The 14,806-nt window shown below is 44.4% G+C and overlaps 1 protein-coding gene across 2 annotated transcripts in view; it reads left to right on the top strand.

The window, feature by feature from the left end:
* The first annotated feature begins 1,953 nt into the window (after positions 1 to 1,953).
* PAK3 (p21 (RAC1) activated kinase 3) overlaps positions 1,954 to 14,806 on the top strand; it is a 361,927-nt gene continuing 349,074 nt past the window's right edge. Inside the window, exon 1 of one of the 2 annotated variants that reach the window (XM_006082231.3) lies at positions 1,954 to 2,347. The gene's annotated coding sequence lies outside the window, so the exon portion shown is untranslated. The remainder of the gene's footprint in view (positions 2,348 to 14,806) is intronic. The other variant, XM_023756800.1, reaches the window with a different exon arrangement.

Raw genomic sequence — 14,806 nt, 5'->3', positions numbered from 1 at the left:
TGGACAATACAGTAGGCCACCAATCAGTGTTCGCCGAGTACACTAAGCCCCTACCCCTTCCCATTCCGCCTCTCAAAAGTCATGCTCACCCCTGCACGTTCTGCTGTCCTCCCCTTTCGAGACAGCCCGGCAGGTCCTTCTCCTCTAATAAAGCCTGTAGTCCTGGTTTTCGGCCTCTGTCTGATCTTTCAATCTCCTATTGTCAACCCTTGATCTGTTCTATCCTGGGGAAAGGACCAATATCTTCCTCTGCATTCCCTCAATGTTGAGATATTATTAGTAATGAACAATTTCTGACTTTAATGGAGAAAAAACTATAAATGAAGTTGTTTCTTTTCTCTAATAATAATAGCTATCATTTATTTAGACTTGCTATATCTCAGGCACCTGTATCACTCCATTTCATTCTCATACTTCCATACCTATTTCATAGGTGGATCATTGATAATGAATCATTCTCTAAGATTTTCCAGGTAGGGCTGTCTGGTTCCAGAGTGGCGCTTTAGCCCCCTGCACCAGCCTGCCTCTTTTGCTTGATATCCATCTGCACACTCCTGGGATTACTCAAGCTGTTGTGTGAGAGACAGGTTTACTCCCTTGGTGGCAAACAATGATTCGTTCTCATGACTTCGAGGACAAAGATCTAGCTTGAGGGGGAAACATTCACAAGATTATCAGCCTTTCTGTACCTTCATTTCAAATTATTCTTATAGTAGCTGCCAGCCGAATCAAAGAAATAATCATGTTTCTAAATTGGGGACTGAGGTCTAAAAGTCTTTAACTCTTTTTGCCCACTAATTTGTGAGTTGCACCTGAATGTATCAACCTAACAAATTATTTTTCAAAATCTCGTTTATAGTTAAAAATTTCAACTTAGTAAAGACACTAAACCATTTAATGCCAGCATGGAGATTAATAGATAAATTGGTAATTTCTTTCCAAGATGTAATTTAAAAAAGAAACTTTGGCTTGGAAATCTGAAGACCTGTGTCCCAATCCTGGATCTGCCAGTCACTAGCCTGTAATGTTAGGAAAATCCATGAAATCTGTTTCTTTACCTATGGAATACAAATAATGATATTTTCCTAGCCCAATTCACAGAGATGGTATGGTAAGGATCGCATTATTAGGAAGTGCTTGTAAATCCCCAAGTGCTCTATAAGTATAAACCATCAGGCAGGATGAAGTGAAATGCTCAAAAGTTTACCAGGGAAAAGAAGACTTTCAGCAGGGCTCTAAGGAAGGGTTTCACCAAGGATCCACTCACAGGGAAAAGCTGTGCCTGTCAAAGTTGCTTTCCCATATCTTAGCTTAAGGAGTGCGGATCCAAATTGGGTTTTCAGCTGGATCCATGATGATCTTCAATTCTTTGACATCTAGAAACCAGTGTTATTCTTATCTACACTGAGTACCCCATTCTTAGAGGGGGAGTAGCATGTTGATTAAATGACTCCTTGACACCAGTGAAGCTGGGGTGGGGGTGTGGATAATGCTGGCTGGATAAGCAGACTAAAAAGTAGATAATTGACTGTATGCCACCTTGCTTACAAGCACGGAGATTTTTCAATGGGATGAGAGACAGGAAAAAAGGCGGGATGTAATCGTGCATGAAGTTATAGGCACCTCAATTAGTGAAAGTCAAACCCAACTTAGAACAGAAATTGCCTTTTGGGTAGTCCAGGCAGCGCTCACTCACGCAATACAATGTGATGGTGATAGTGACTGTCCTCAGTCTCCTTCTATTCTCCTTGGTTATAGCCTTTCCAGAGATATGTGCAGATGCAAGCTACCAGTGCCCAGAAAGAAGATTGAAGGAAGGAGTGTGGACATTAATGGCAGGCCTGGAGCTCTGGTACAGATCCCCTTCTCCCCGCGCTCGCTCCCTCACCTACAACCCCCATCCCCATGCAGTCACAGTCTAGCTTGAGAGACTGAAAGGGTTTCACTTCCGCCTGGCTGCAGGAACCACAAGTTCCAGTCTAGGTCGGAATTGGAAAAATCATAGTTAAAATATACCCAGATGCTCTCTCACACCCAGACGCGCGCGCATCCCCTGGCCATGGGGCGCACGTGAGCCCACGCCCCGCGCACCCAGCCCTGCCTCACGCCAGAGCATCCTCAGCAGCTGCCACAGAAGCAGCCTCCTCCTCCCTCTCCTCTTCCTCCTCCTCCTACCGCCGCGACGCCGCCGCCGCCACCTCTGCTGCTGTGTCTCCTATCCCTTCTCATCCTCCTTCTTCCCCCAGTTCCTGCTCCTCCTCCCAGCCAGCGCCTCCTGCTTGGCGACATAGGGCAGAACCCTCAGCAGTTGCTCCCTCTCGCTCTTGCCACGAAGAGGCTGGAACAGGTCTGTATGGGGGACGCTTTGTTGGGAGCTGTTGGAGCGCCTGTGGCTCCAAGAGGGCACGGAGCAGACGGGAGGGAAAATTATTTTATGAGGTTTTGGTCTTTTCCAATGAATAGATGGGGTTCGATGGGGTGAAAAGGCGCTGGATCCCTTTGCCAGTTCACTGTTCCTCTTGCTTCAAGGCGAGAGAACACCAAAGCTGCCCAGACTTCTGCTCCCCGCCCACCCCTAAAGCTCTCTTTCTTTGCGCCCCCGCCCCCCTCGCATCCACTTCTCAGAGCTGAGCTTTCTCTTGTTCTTGGAGCTTATGATGGGGGCGGGGAGCAATAGCTGGAGTCATCCAGCGGGGTACCTGGGTGCATGGGGCTTTGTTACATACAACAAAAACCAGTCCTCACCAGCTTACAGTTCCATGCTAGGCTGCGGTCTGATGGTGGTGTGGGGTGTGGGCTAGGCAGACTAGGGAAGTGAGAGGATGTGAGGGGGCACTCCCTCTTTGTGACAGGGCACACAAGAATGCAGTGGTGTGTGCCGCGGATATCATGAGCGTTTTGTGTGGGATTCAGTGAGTGTATGTGTGTGTGTCGGGGGGGGGGGTGTATGTATGCGCTTCATGGGGCTGGGCTACTCTTGGCATTACATGTCCTTGGGTATCATCCCATGCCAAGTCAGATTGCAGTAATATGCAGGTGGATCAATTCCAACCTGTTCTGCCCTCCCAATGTGATGGAAATACCCCCAGCTGGGGCTCTTATTTAGAATATTATGGATGTGGAAATTCCTACCCAGGTTGAACAAGTCTTAATTGACATCATTATTGTTCCCCCAATGATGCCCAACTTTCTTAGCAGGTTTCCCTCAGCCAGTGAGCATCCAAAGCTCTTACAGTGATCCCTGCAGTAACCACCACCCTCCTTTAATCAGTGGATCCTCATTCCTTTTTAAAAAAAATATGTTTTTATTTATTTGAGAGAGAGAGAGAAACATCGATGAGAAACAACTATCATCTATCAGCTGCCTCACACCGCCCCCCTTCTCCCCCCATCACACACACACTGAGGATAGAGCCCACAACCTGGCATGTTCCCTGACCAGGAATCAAACTGGAAACCTCTCAGTATATGGAAAGATGCTCAACCAACCGAGCCACACAGGCCAGGGCCTTCATTTCTTCTTTAATGCAGTGATGCTAGTGGTGGGCTAGGATGTAAAGATGTATGTTTGGAGAAAAAGGAACATACTAAATGCAGCTTTGCGTTAGTTGTGCATTTGGATTAGAGGTTGTGTTTTTTCCTTCTTGAACCATAAGGTGTAAATTGGTATGGCCATTATTTCTTAAATTAAAGAAAGATCAATAAAAACTGGATGAAACCGCTGAACCTTCTCTGACTTTTTTTGTGGTTTTAATAAAGCATTGCTTTTTCAAGGTCATAAAAAACACAGTTAAAGATAGTGATCATTCAAACAACCTACATTTATTAAATACCTGCTATGTGCCCATAATAATGTTAAGTATTGGAAGTATGGAAATGAATAAAACATCTCAGTTCTTAGGGAGTGCGCAGTCTGGTAGGCAAGATAGATTGTGTAAACAGATAATTATAGGAGAGTATGACAAGGGACAGGCAGGATACTGTAAGAGAGCACAGAGGAGGGATGCCTGGCTGGGGGTCAGGGGTATGATCAAGAAAGGCTTCACTGGGGAAGAGGCATTTGAGTGAGTTTTGAGGAATTAATTCACCAGGTGGCTAAGTTGAAGGAACAGCATGTCTAAAGGCAGAGGAGTCATCGTTAAATAAGACTGCAGGGTGTCCTCAGAAGTGTTACTGTCACATTCTCAACCAACTCAGAATGAATCTCTCTGGACTGGGATGGTGATTAATGGTGAATACAAAAGGAGCCACTATGGGGTGGGGGAAAGTAGAGGAGGGTATAGGGGGGATAAATAGTGATGGAAGGACACTTGAAGTGGTGAACACATAGTACAGTATACAGATGATGTGTTATAGAACTGTACACCTGAAACCTATATAACTTTATAATTTTATTAACCAACTAGAGGCCCAGTGCACAAAATTCATGCGGGGGGGAGGGGTCCCTCAGCCCGGCCTGCATCCAGGACCCCTCGGGGGATATCCAACTGCCTCTTGCAATCTGGGACTCCTGGCTCCTAACTGCTCACCTGCCTGCCTGCCTGCCTGATTGCCTCTAACCACCTCTGCCTGCCTGATCACCCCTACCCACCTCTGCCTGCCTGCCTGATCACCCATAACTGCTCCCCTACCAGTCTGATCACCCCTAACTGCTCCCCTGCTGCCCTGATTGCCCCTAACTGCCTCTGCCTTGCCCCGCACCCAAGACCCAGGATTCCCTCCTCCAGCCAGTTGTAGGCACCCAGGACCTGGGCTTCCCTCCCTCTGGCCAGCCGCAGACACCCAGGACCTGGACTGGCTTTGCCCGGGCTGGCTGCAGGCACCTGGGACCGAGGGGTGGGCCGCTTGACCCTCCTCCAGGCTGGGCCGCAGGTGCAGGCACAGCTACTGGTGCCCGGGACCATGGGGCGTGTGGCTTGTCCCTCTCTAGGGCTGCAGGCGCAGGCGGAGCCACTGGCACCCAGGACCACGGGGCAGGCAGCTTGTCCCTCTCCCAGGCCACAGGCACAGGCACAGCCGCTGGTGCCCGGGACCATGAGGCGGGTGGCTTGTCCCTCTCCTGGGCTGCAGCCTGGCTGATCCCCATTCCTCTCTCGTGAGCTCATTTGTGCCTGGCTGGCCCCTATTCCTCTCTCCCCAGTGTTGAGTGTCTGAGCCATTACTGCATGATGGCCTGAGGGTGTGATGACCATTTGCATATTAGCTCTTTATTATATAGGATGTCACCCCAATAAATTCAATTTTAGAAATTAACTTAAAAAACAAAAAGAGCCAGTACTGCAGATTGATAAGGATCAGAACACATCCCCATCTTAAGAAATGTCTAGCTCATTTATTAATATTAGTGTGTTTTGCTTTAAGCAAATATGGAATGTGTAAGTATGGATTTACAAGGAAATGAACTAAATGGACAGTATTCACATTGCAGAGTTTGTTGCTTTACAAAAGATTTATAATCAAATCATCTTAAATAACAGTGCCCATCTGACCTTGACAGTGAAATATTTACTCCCAGAATACATTTACACAGGATTTTTCATATAGCCAATGGGTTGTATACCAAAGAAAGGTATACCTGTATTACAGTTTGCACAAAAGTTACCAATTTTAATAGAGGCATTTTCCCTCATGGTGTGAATGTTTAATAATAAATACTGTAATGAAACATGAAAATAGTAGTAATGAATATTAAATCCATGTGTGTTGCTTTATCATTTGAATTGTATATGAAATACAAATGAACCAGTACAGGGTCTTCAGGGATTTTTACATTTTAGGTACTTTTAGTAGTGTCACTGGTAATTTATGATAGCACAAGATTGTGTGCTGTATTTTAGCTTTGAAATAGATATATGATGAGTACTCTAATACTCATATGATTAAGCCAGAACAGGGACACATTCTGAGTCTCCTCATTTGTTGTTTTGTTGCTGATTGCATGAGCTGATGAGTGGCACTGGAAATGAACCTAGGAGATGGATTTAAGACCATAAGCTCTTAGGGCTTAGACCAGCATCCTAAGAACCCCCTCCCTTAAATGAATACCAAAAATAGCCCTGGGTCCTATTTGAAAGAAATTTCAGCAGAATTAGGTGAGCTTGAATTAATTTCCTCCCTACTCTGGCCAATGCCCTACTGCAGGGGAAACGATGGCCTGGGGTCCTAGGGTGCACCAAGGTCCTTTGTTTACTGGCTGTCAAAACCACAGGGTATCAGGCAATATTTCTAAGAAACATTCTCACAGGTTGGACTGGAATAGAATTGATCTGTTTGCTATACTGATACTTAGATCAGTCTAGTGGACAGACCAGTGCTTCTCAACGTGGGCTCCAAAGAAGACTAGTTCTACAGGATGTTAGTAGGTGTTACACACACACACAGACTCACACACACACACACATACACACACACACACACACGCACACGCACACACACGCACACACACATAGTTTTGTGGTCAAGTTTAATTTAGAGATTCTTACTTAAACAGAAACGTGTTTATTTTATGCAGGGTTTCTAAAAGTCGTTACTAGCTAATGTAAATTGTGACTCTCCAGGAGAATAGAATACGAAATATTTCCCAGATGTATTGGCCCACAGAACTTGGTGTTCCTACAAGCATTTGGTTGGACTGGTGTTGAGAATAACATTCTTTGGGCAATGATTGGCAAGAGAAATTCCTGCTGAGTTCAGAGGCTGGCAGTATCTTGCTGGGTAAACTTGATGACTCTGCTTCACCCCTCTAGGCTTTCCTTCCTCCATGTGTTAAACAGGCTGATAATAATCATTGCTCTCACCAACTGTGATGGTGTGATGACAACTAAGATACTATCTCTGCAAGTATTTTGAGCTCTTTAGAAGAAAGGCTCTATATAAACTCAAAGTTATTATGAAAGGAAAGTGAAGAATTAAGGCAATTATCCTAATAATTCAGGCTCAAATCCTGTTTTTTGCTGGGTTCTTGGACAGACTGCCTCAGTTCTCTGATTGGAAAGACCTATCTTCATTCAACCTTGGGTGACTCAGTTCTCTGGGCTTATTTCCTTACATACCCTGATAATTTCAGTGTGGCCTTTAATTTCCTGGTCCAGAGGTATCATCAGTACAGCCTCAAGAAAAATCCCATCAATCAGAACACCCCTACTGACCAGAGAACCCCGAAGGTGGGAATTAAATTAGTTGGGAAGTTGCTTTTATCTTTCAGGCTCATTTTCTTGCAGAAGCAGTTCTTTTTTTATATATAATTTTTATTTCTTAAAGTATTACAAAGAATATTACATATGTCTCCTTTCCCCCCCCCTTGACATTCCCCTGGCCCCTACCCCCCCCCCCCGGTGTCTTGTGTCCATTGGTTAATCTTATATGCATGCATATAAGTCCTTCAGTTGATCTCTTAATCCCCCCCACCCAAACCCTCCCCAGGCTTCCCACTGTAGTTTGACAGTCTGTTCAATGTTGCTCTGCCTCTGCATCTACCCCTGTTCATCAGTCTATACTGGTCCCCATTATCTGTCCCAACCTCACTGGAGCAGTCCCAACCTCACCGGGGCTGTCTCAGCCTCACCAGGGCCGTTTCAACCTCACCGGGGCCATCCTGACATCACCGGGGCTGTTTCAATCTCACCGGGGCCGTCCTGACCTCACCGGGGCCATCCCGACCTCACTGGGGCCGTCCTGACCTCACTAGGGCCATCCCGACCTCACCGGGGCCGTCCCAGCCTCACCGGGGAAACACGAAGTTTGGCCCTCTGTCCCCTGCCGGGCGGCTCCCTGCCAGACAAAATCTCCAGGCATTCCTGGTGGCTGAACATCCAGCACTCCTGCTCGGACCACGCCCTCCACCAAGTGCACAGACTGCCCGTCTGCCATCTCCCAGCGCCCCACGCGAGACTGGAACCAGTGGGCATGTTTGTGCGCCTGCTGGTACAGTGGTTCCACAATACTGGCCCAGCCGGGCCCAGCCCCGGCCTGCCCTGAACCCGACTCCACCCCCCGATTGCGTCCCTCCCGGATGCGAGGAACTGAAATCTGCAGCCTGCTGGGTTGGGCTCTGTACTTGGTGCCTCTGCACATCCTGCTCAGTCTCAATGCTCTTCTTTCTATGTGAGGAGTTGAAATCTGCAGTTTGTTGGGTTGGGCTCTGTGCTTGGGTGTCTCTGCACACCCTACTCAGTCTCAATGCTCTTCTTTCTATGCGAGGAGTTGAAATCTGCAGTTTGTTGGGTTGGGCTCTGTACTTGGTGTCTCTGCACATCCTACTCAGTCTCAATGTTCTTTCTTTCCTTCCAGTTGTAGAGCTTCCACTGGGCAAACTTTCCCATGGTTCCATATGATAGCTGTTTGTCCTATAGTTGGTAGTTTCGATGTTGTTGTGGGAGGCAGCATGCACAGGTCTCTTCCTTACGCCGCCATCTTGGTTCTCCTGGGTCTGCTTCTTGAGTGTGTCTCCCATGGCTGCGAGCAGTTGAAGTCTGCAATTTGTTGGGTTAGGCTGCAAAAGCGCAGGTGGGTCTTTTTGTGCACCTGGCACAGCTTGGATGGGGATGTAAATTGATTAGGGCTGGGTCTCAGGGAGTCACCATGGCAGAGCAAATAGCACTGGCTGTGTCTCCGCGGCCCCTCGCCTCTCCGGGACACTGGGGCTTCGTGTCCCCCAGTGCCGGTGAGCAGCTGTGCGACAGAGCCTCCCTCGCTTTCTGATGGCTGCAAGGCCGTGCAGCCTCTCCCCGTGGGGCCTGAGACCCGCCCGAACCAGCTCAGTGGATTTGAGAGTTTGTAAAAGCACAGACATTTCCTCTTGTGCCTCTGGCACAGCTTGGATGGGGATGTAAATTGAGTAGGGCGGGGTCTCAGGGAGTCACCAGCGTGGAGGAAATAGCAATGGCGGCGTCTCTGCGCCCCTCGCCTCCCCGGGACACCAGGACTTCGCGTCCCTCAGTGCCGGCGAGCAGCCGCATGTCAGAGCTTCCCTCGCTTTCCGACCGCTGCAAGGCCATGGCCGCCTCTCCCTGTGGGATCTGGGGCCTCAGAGATCCGCCCCGAGCAAGCCCAGAGGATTCGAGGGTTCGTAACCGCTTCAGATTGAAAAAAACCACGAATCCAGTTGCAGCCCGCCTGGCGTGTGACTGCGTACCTCTGTTTTTGGCGCCTCCATAGCTCCCACTCAGTCTCACTGCGCTTCTTTCTTTTCTTCCAGTTGTAGATCTCCCACTGGGCCAACTTCCCCATGGTTCTGAGTGGTGGTTGTTTGCTTCATAGTTGGTAGTTTCAATGATGCTGTGAGAGAGCAGCATGCACAGGTCCACTCCCTATGCCGCCATCTTGGTTTCTCCGCAGAAGCAGTTCTAAAAGGCCATCTTGGAAGCTAGCTGCTACAGGGTTCATCTCCAGTGGCCCCAATGCCCTATTTGGGCTGGAGCCTGGTTTGCAGAGAGGTTTCTTGAGCACAGTTTTGGGGTTTATTTTGCCAATAGGAAGGGGTGGTCATATTTAAGGAACTTTAAAGACAAAAGAAAAAGAACTCATGTGCTAATGACCCTTCCTGTTTCCCTTGACTCTTCATTAATTCCCTCAACCTCTATTCTTTATAAGGTGCCCTTAAAAAAAGAATGGAGTTCTTGAGAATAATCATTGCAAACTGGGTTTGGCATGGAGACTGATGTGCAGGCATTAGTTATTAGTTCTACAGTGCTCTGCACATGGGACAGCCATTCTCTGAATGAAAGCAGCAAGCTTCATTTTCAGTAGAAAAGATTTAGACTAGCCACAGAGAAAACTGTATGACTTTAAGATTGTGACACTAAAAAGTGAGTGAAGTTATTCTCTGTTCTGGAAAGTTTAGTGGAAATTCCTGTCCAGTAGGGGAGAGTCATAGAATAGTAGAGTTGAAAGTGTCTTTTGAGTTTATCTGGTGCAAATCATTTGTTTGGATGAAGAAAATGAGGAAATGAAGTGAATTGCCTAAGGTCACACAGCTACCACATGACAGAACAGAAGTGAAGCTAAAGCTTAAAACTGATACCTGCTATTATCTGCTGCCTCATAATGCTCTTTCTACTAAATCTATCTTCTTGTGTAGTTAAGGGGGGTATGGATGGGCTCATTCAGCAGGACTTGGAGGGCATGACCATGCCTGAATTGCGTCGGGTCTATGTGGCAGCTTGATCAGATGGACAAGTTTCTAGTGAAACCCTAAAAGGCCATGCTTCCCCTCCACTCACTCCATTCTTCTTTAGTATATGGCTGTCTGAGTCACCAAGCCAAACAGCCAGCTGGAAACTTGAGGTCTGTGTGTTTTTTCTAGAGATTCAGTGGGTAAATTAGTTATCCAACTCACTCTACCTTGGTGGTTATTAACTTTTCTGTGGACCAAGGACCTCCTTAAAAACCCGGTGAAAGCTACTGATGCACTACCCAAAGAAAGGCTCACATCCACTAACATGTGCATGTAATTTTAGGGCCAACTAGGGCTCCTACTCTGCTGGCTCTTGGTGTTGGTACACAGCCTAGGGTCACTTATAGATGCTCCCTAAGATTTTCAGAGCTGGGATTGTCAATCTTAACTTGGATGAAACTGGAAATACTGGGATAAGCCTTGTGCCAAATAGATTTGGGGGAGGAAGAGTTAGGGTGGAATTTCTTTAGGATAAAAGAGTGGGATTGAATCCTGAACTATAGATGAAAACAGAAAAGGAATTTAAAATCATTAGCCATGTCCCCTTCTCCCAATCTATGAAAGAGATGAGGAGATATGAGGATGGCAGAAGAAAGATGGGATATGTGGATGGATGGGAGAGAAAGATAATTCTACAGAGGGTGTCAATCATACCATAATTGCATAAAATGAAACTCTTCTAAAAATTTGACAACCTTCCACTTCTTTCCAGCATTCCTTCTCCTAGTTCAAGTTCTAAACAGCAACAACTCATGGTTTGGGGTATTAGAAATTGTCTTAGATGCTGGAACACCATGTCTTTGAAGAGGACATTTTTAGAGGCTGAGAGTGGGAGCTGGACATTGTGGGGGAATAGCACGGTTTGACTCACTTCTCACTTAAAAAAAGCATTTTTATGATCAAAACAATATATGCTTATGCTTGTAAAAATAGAAATATGAAGTAGAATGTTCTGAGACTCTCTGCCACTGATCCCCCACTATGTTCACAGTTTGGTATGTATCATTTTGTGCATGTTTTATGAATATTCATATTCATAGAATAATAAAAGGAGTGACCAATGCTTCACATACTGTTCTACAACATGCTTTTCATTTAGCTATGTCAGGAAGTCTTTTTCTGCCAGTATACAACTAGTTATTTCATTTGAAAAAAAATAGCTGCATAGTACTCATACAATGTGACATAATTTCTTTAGTCCAACCTTTATTGATGAATTTTTACATTATTTCTAATTATTAAATATTGGTGCAACATACCTCCTTTTACATGCATCTCTGCATACTTTTTCAAGTGTTTGCGCAGTATAAATTCACAGTAGCAAAATGGTGGTTCAGAGTTTGGTTTGCTCATCTTTGATTTTTATAGGCCCCACCAAGAAGACGACAGCAACTTACATTCCCACCAACAATGGCCATTTCTCCATGATCTTCCTCTCCAATTTCAGATATTATTAATCTTTGACAATGTGATGACTGAAAAAAATCTTTTTATTTGCACTTTTTGAATATTAGTGGGGCTGAACATCTTTTCATGTGTTTATTGACCATCCGTATGTCTTCTTCTGTGTTGCCATTTCATATTCTTTGCCTGTTTTTCTATTGAGTTTTCTTTCTTGTTTTGAGAACTGGGATCACTTTATGTATTTCAGATAGTACCTACTTAACTGTTATCTATGTTTCAAAACTATTAAGCAGTTTTATTATTTATATTTTAATTTTGATTTTAGTGTCTTTCATTGTACAGAAATGTCTGACATTTTTAAAAATCATAATTGTCACTCTATGCCTTTATGAGCACTCAATGCCACAGTGAACATCCTTGGCCTATATAATATGAATTTGGCTAACTATTTCCTTAACATAAATTCATAAGACTGCATTTGTTCAGTTATTTTTTCTAGATATTGCCCAATTGCTCTCTAATGTGTTTTTACCAATTTACATTCCAATCAAAGTATATAAAAGTACATTCTGCTCCTCTTCTTAATCTCTTCTTAAATTTCAGGTTTTGCTTCTTAAATCAAGTGCAAGGCAGGAATTCATACTTGACACCACAAAAGGCTTGGAATAGAAATCCCTAACTGCACATAAAACACATGTAATACATGCTTCACCTTCAACTATTTAAGCAAACATGCTTTTAAATTCATAGCCAACTAGAACTGTGTCAAAAGCATTTTCCAACATCAAATCCCTCTAAATTCACTGTGAAATGAATGGTCACTTAGGGTAATTTCTGCTGGCAGCAGCCACTGCAGCAGACAATGGCAAACTAACTTTAGAGATATACCATGTAAGACACTTGGGATAAAGCTACTGATGCATCTTCATTGACCTCTGAGATCAGCTAGATTTGTTCCAGAATTTTCCAGAAGCTGAGTGCTGAGTGGAAGTCAGTTTCTATCCTACTTGACTTCCTGCAAAGAAGATGAGTTTGAGGCTCTCCCATGAGATGTTATTGTAACAGAAATAAACAGTGATGTCACTCTCTGCAAGGGGAATAGTAGCAAACAGGTATAGGTGTAGTTTTCCCTTCACTCTGCCCGGGATTCTTACATCTCTTTTCTGCTAACATCCAGATATGGTCAAGGGGAATTTAGTGTTTGCTTTAGGCCAAGAGTAGGGTCTATGGATAAGTAGAAGATGGAAATCAGAGTGGTCTTTTGTGTTGTTTAGGAATTACCTTTGTGTGAAGAGAATCAGCAGCAACCTTAAAATCCCCTGGGGTTGCAGAACAGTGGAGGGAGCATGAAAGAGTGGTGACAGTTGTTATCCATTTTACAGACACATGACAAGAAGAAATGCTCTGACAGTTGGACATTTCAGGAAAATACTCCTGAAATAGCTCCCCACCCCCAACACTTGCTAGCTAAAAATTTGGCAAATTCTCTCCCCTAAGGATGGATATAGGTGCCTTTAAAGTGTAGCTTGTTCATGTGAGAGATTTCAGAATGCCCTTTGTACTTACCCATTGTTCACTTTACCTAGTGTGGTACTTACACAGCCCACCCCTGGGATGCCTATAAGCTATCAGAAGATGGGTGGGTTATTGTCCCCAAAGGAGTAATTTGGATTATTTGAACTATTGACAATTATGATTTGTGGTTTTCCACTTACCTCAAAATTTTTGTATTTGGCAAATGGCTTTAGAGCCTATCTAATATTTGGTTTTTGTTTTCTTTAAAGTTTTAGACTAGAATGAGGATATTTCACAGAGGAACTGGTAGCCAGATAATATAATTACTAATCTTTGCTGCCTTGAAAAAAAGGCTTTGGTTGTTACACTAACGAATGTCCAATCTTAAAGCTAGGGTGTCTCTTCTTCAATATTGAATAATTTAAAACTGAAACATTGTAGCCACAAATATGGTCTATACACATAAATCATGTGATACATTTCTCCTTATGCATGGTTATAGTGGGAAAGATCATATTTTCTTTTCTTTTTAAAACTATTTTGATGCTTTTAGTACAACTGGGGATTGTCATGTTTGATTTTCTAATGAATTATTCCACAAAGGTCGCATTGCTTTTTAACTCTGATTAGAACCAGGAGGGGACATCTGCCTCCATACTTAAACTAGAAAGGAAAAACTCATTAAGAGGCAAAGAGATTTGGTAAATGGAGCTTACAGTGAATTGAGAGACAGAAGACCTGGGTTCCAGTTCTGGTTTTGCTACTAATTAGCTGTGTGACCTTGAACAAATGCTTAAATGTCTCTGAGCCCAAGACCCCTCATGTATAGAATGAGGACAGATTTAGGAATAGATTACACTGTAGTGCTTTCCATTTCAACAAAACATACTTGTCTCCAAAGTCAAAGCTTGCTTTGTGATAGAATCACTTGGGGTCACTTTAAAAAATATATGTTTGAGTACCCACCTCAACCAACTGAATCTGGAGACTGCAAGAGTGGACACAAGAAATCTGTTAACCAGCTCCTTAGATGATTTAGAAAAGGCTGTACCCCCTCCTGTGGTAACTTTCAGGAGGCAAGATCCCCTGGGCTTTTTGGCCTGAAGGAATGAAACAATTTTCTGAAGTGGTAAAGTCTCCAGTAGATCTTGCTTAGACACCTATGATATAAGACCACATTTGAGAGGCTGTTTTTTTTTTACCTAGTTCCCTGGAGCTGGTTTTTGCAGAGGTGAGTGGAGAACAGAATGTTCTTTTAATAAGAGAAAGGCTAGATGAACAAACTGACCAGTTATTCAATAGTGAACATATTTCAGGCCCTTTAGCATGCAATGTTTACTAGAAACATTTCTATAAAAGGACAAAGTGGTGTCCAGAACTCTCATCATTTCTGCCCAAGTTCTTTGAATCCTGTTTGAAGTTTCTATGCCTCCTTTGATTCTTAAACTTTACTCTGTTTCTCTTCCCTTCATTAAACACACTATGTTGCAGTGGCTTTGCTTGTTTCATGGCATTTCAACACCCCATTTTTTTTAAAAAAATATTTTTATTGATTTCAGAGAGGAAGGGAGAGGGACAGAGAGATAGATACATTAATGATGAGAATCATTCATCGGCTGCTTACTGTACACACCCTACAGGAATCAACCCCACAACCCCGGGCAGGCATGTGCCCTTGACCAGAATTGAAACCGGGACCCTTCAGTCTGCAGG

This window comes from Myotis lucifugus, unplaced genomic scaffold (assembly GCF_000147115.1).
Source record: "Myotis lucifugus unplaced genomic scaffold, Myoluc2.0 scaffold_2, whole genome shotgun sequence".
NCBI lineage: Eukaryota > Metazoa > Chordata > Mammalia > Chiroptera > Vespertilionidae > Myotis > Myotis lucifugus.
This window is presented reverse-complemented; position numbering and strand designations above follow the sequence as displayed.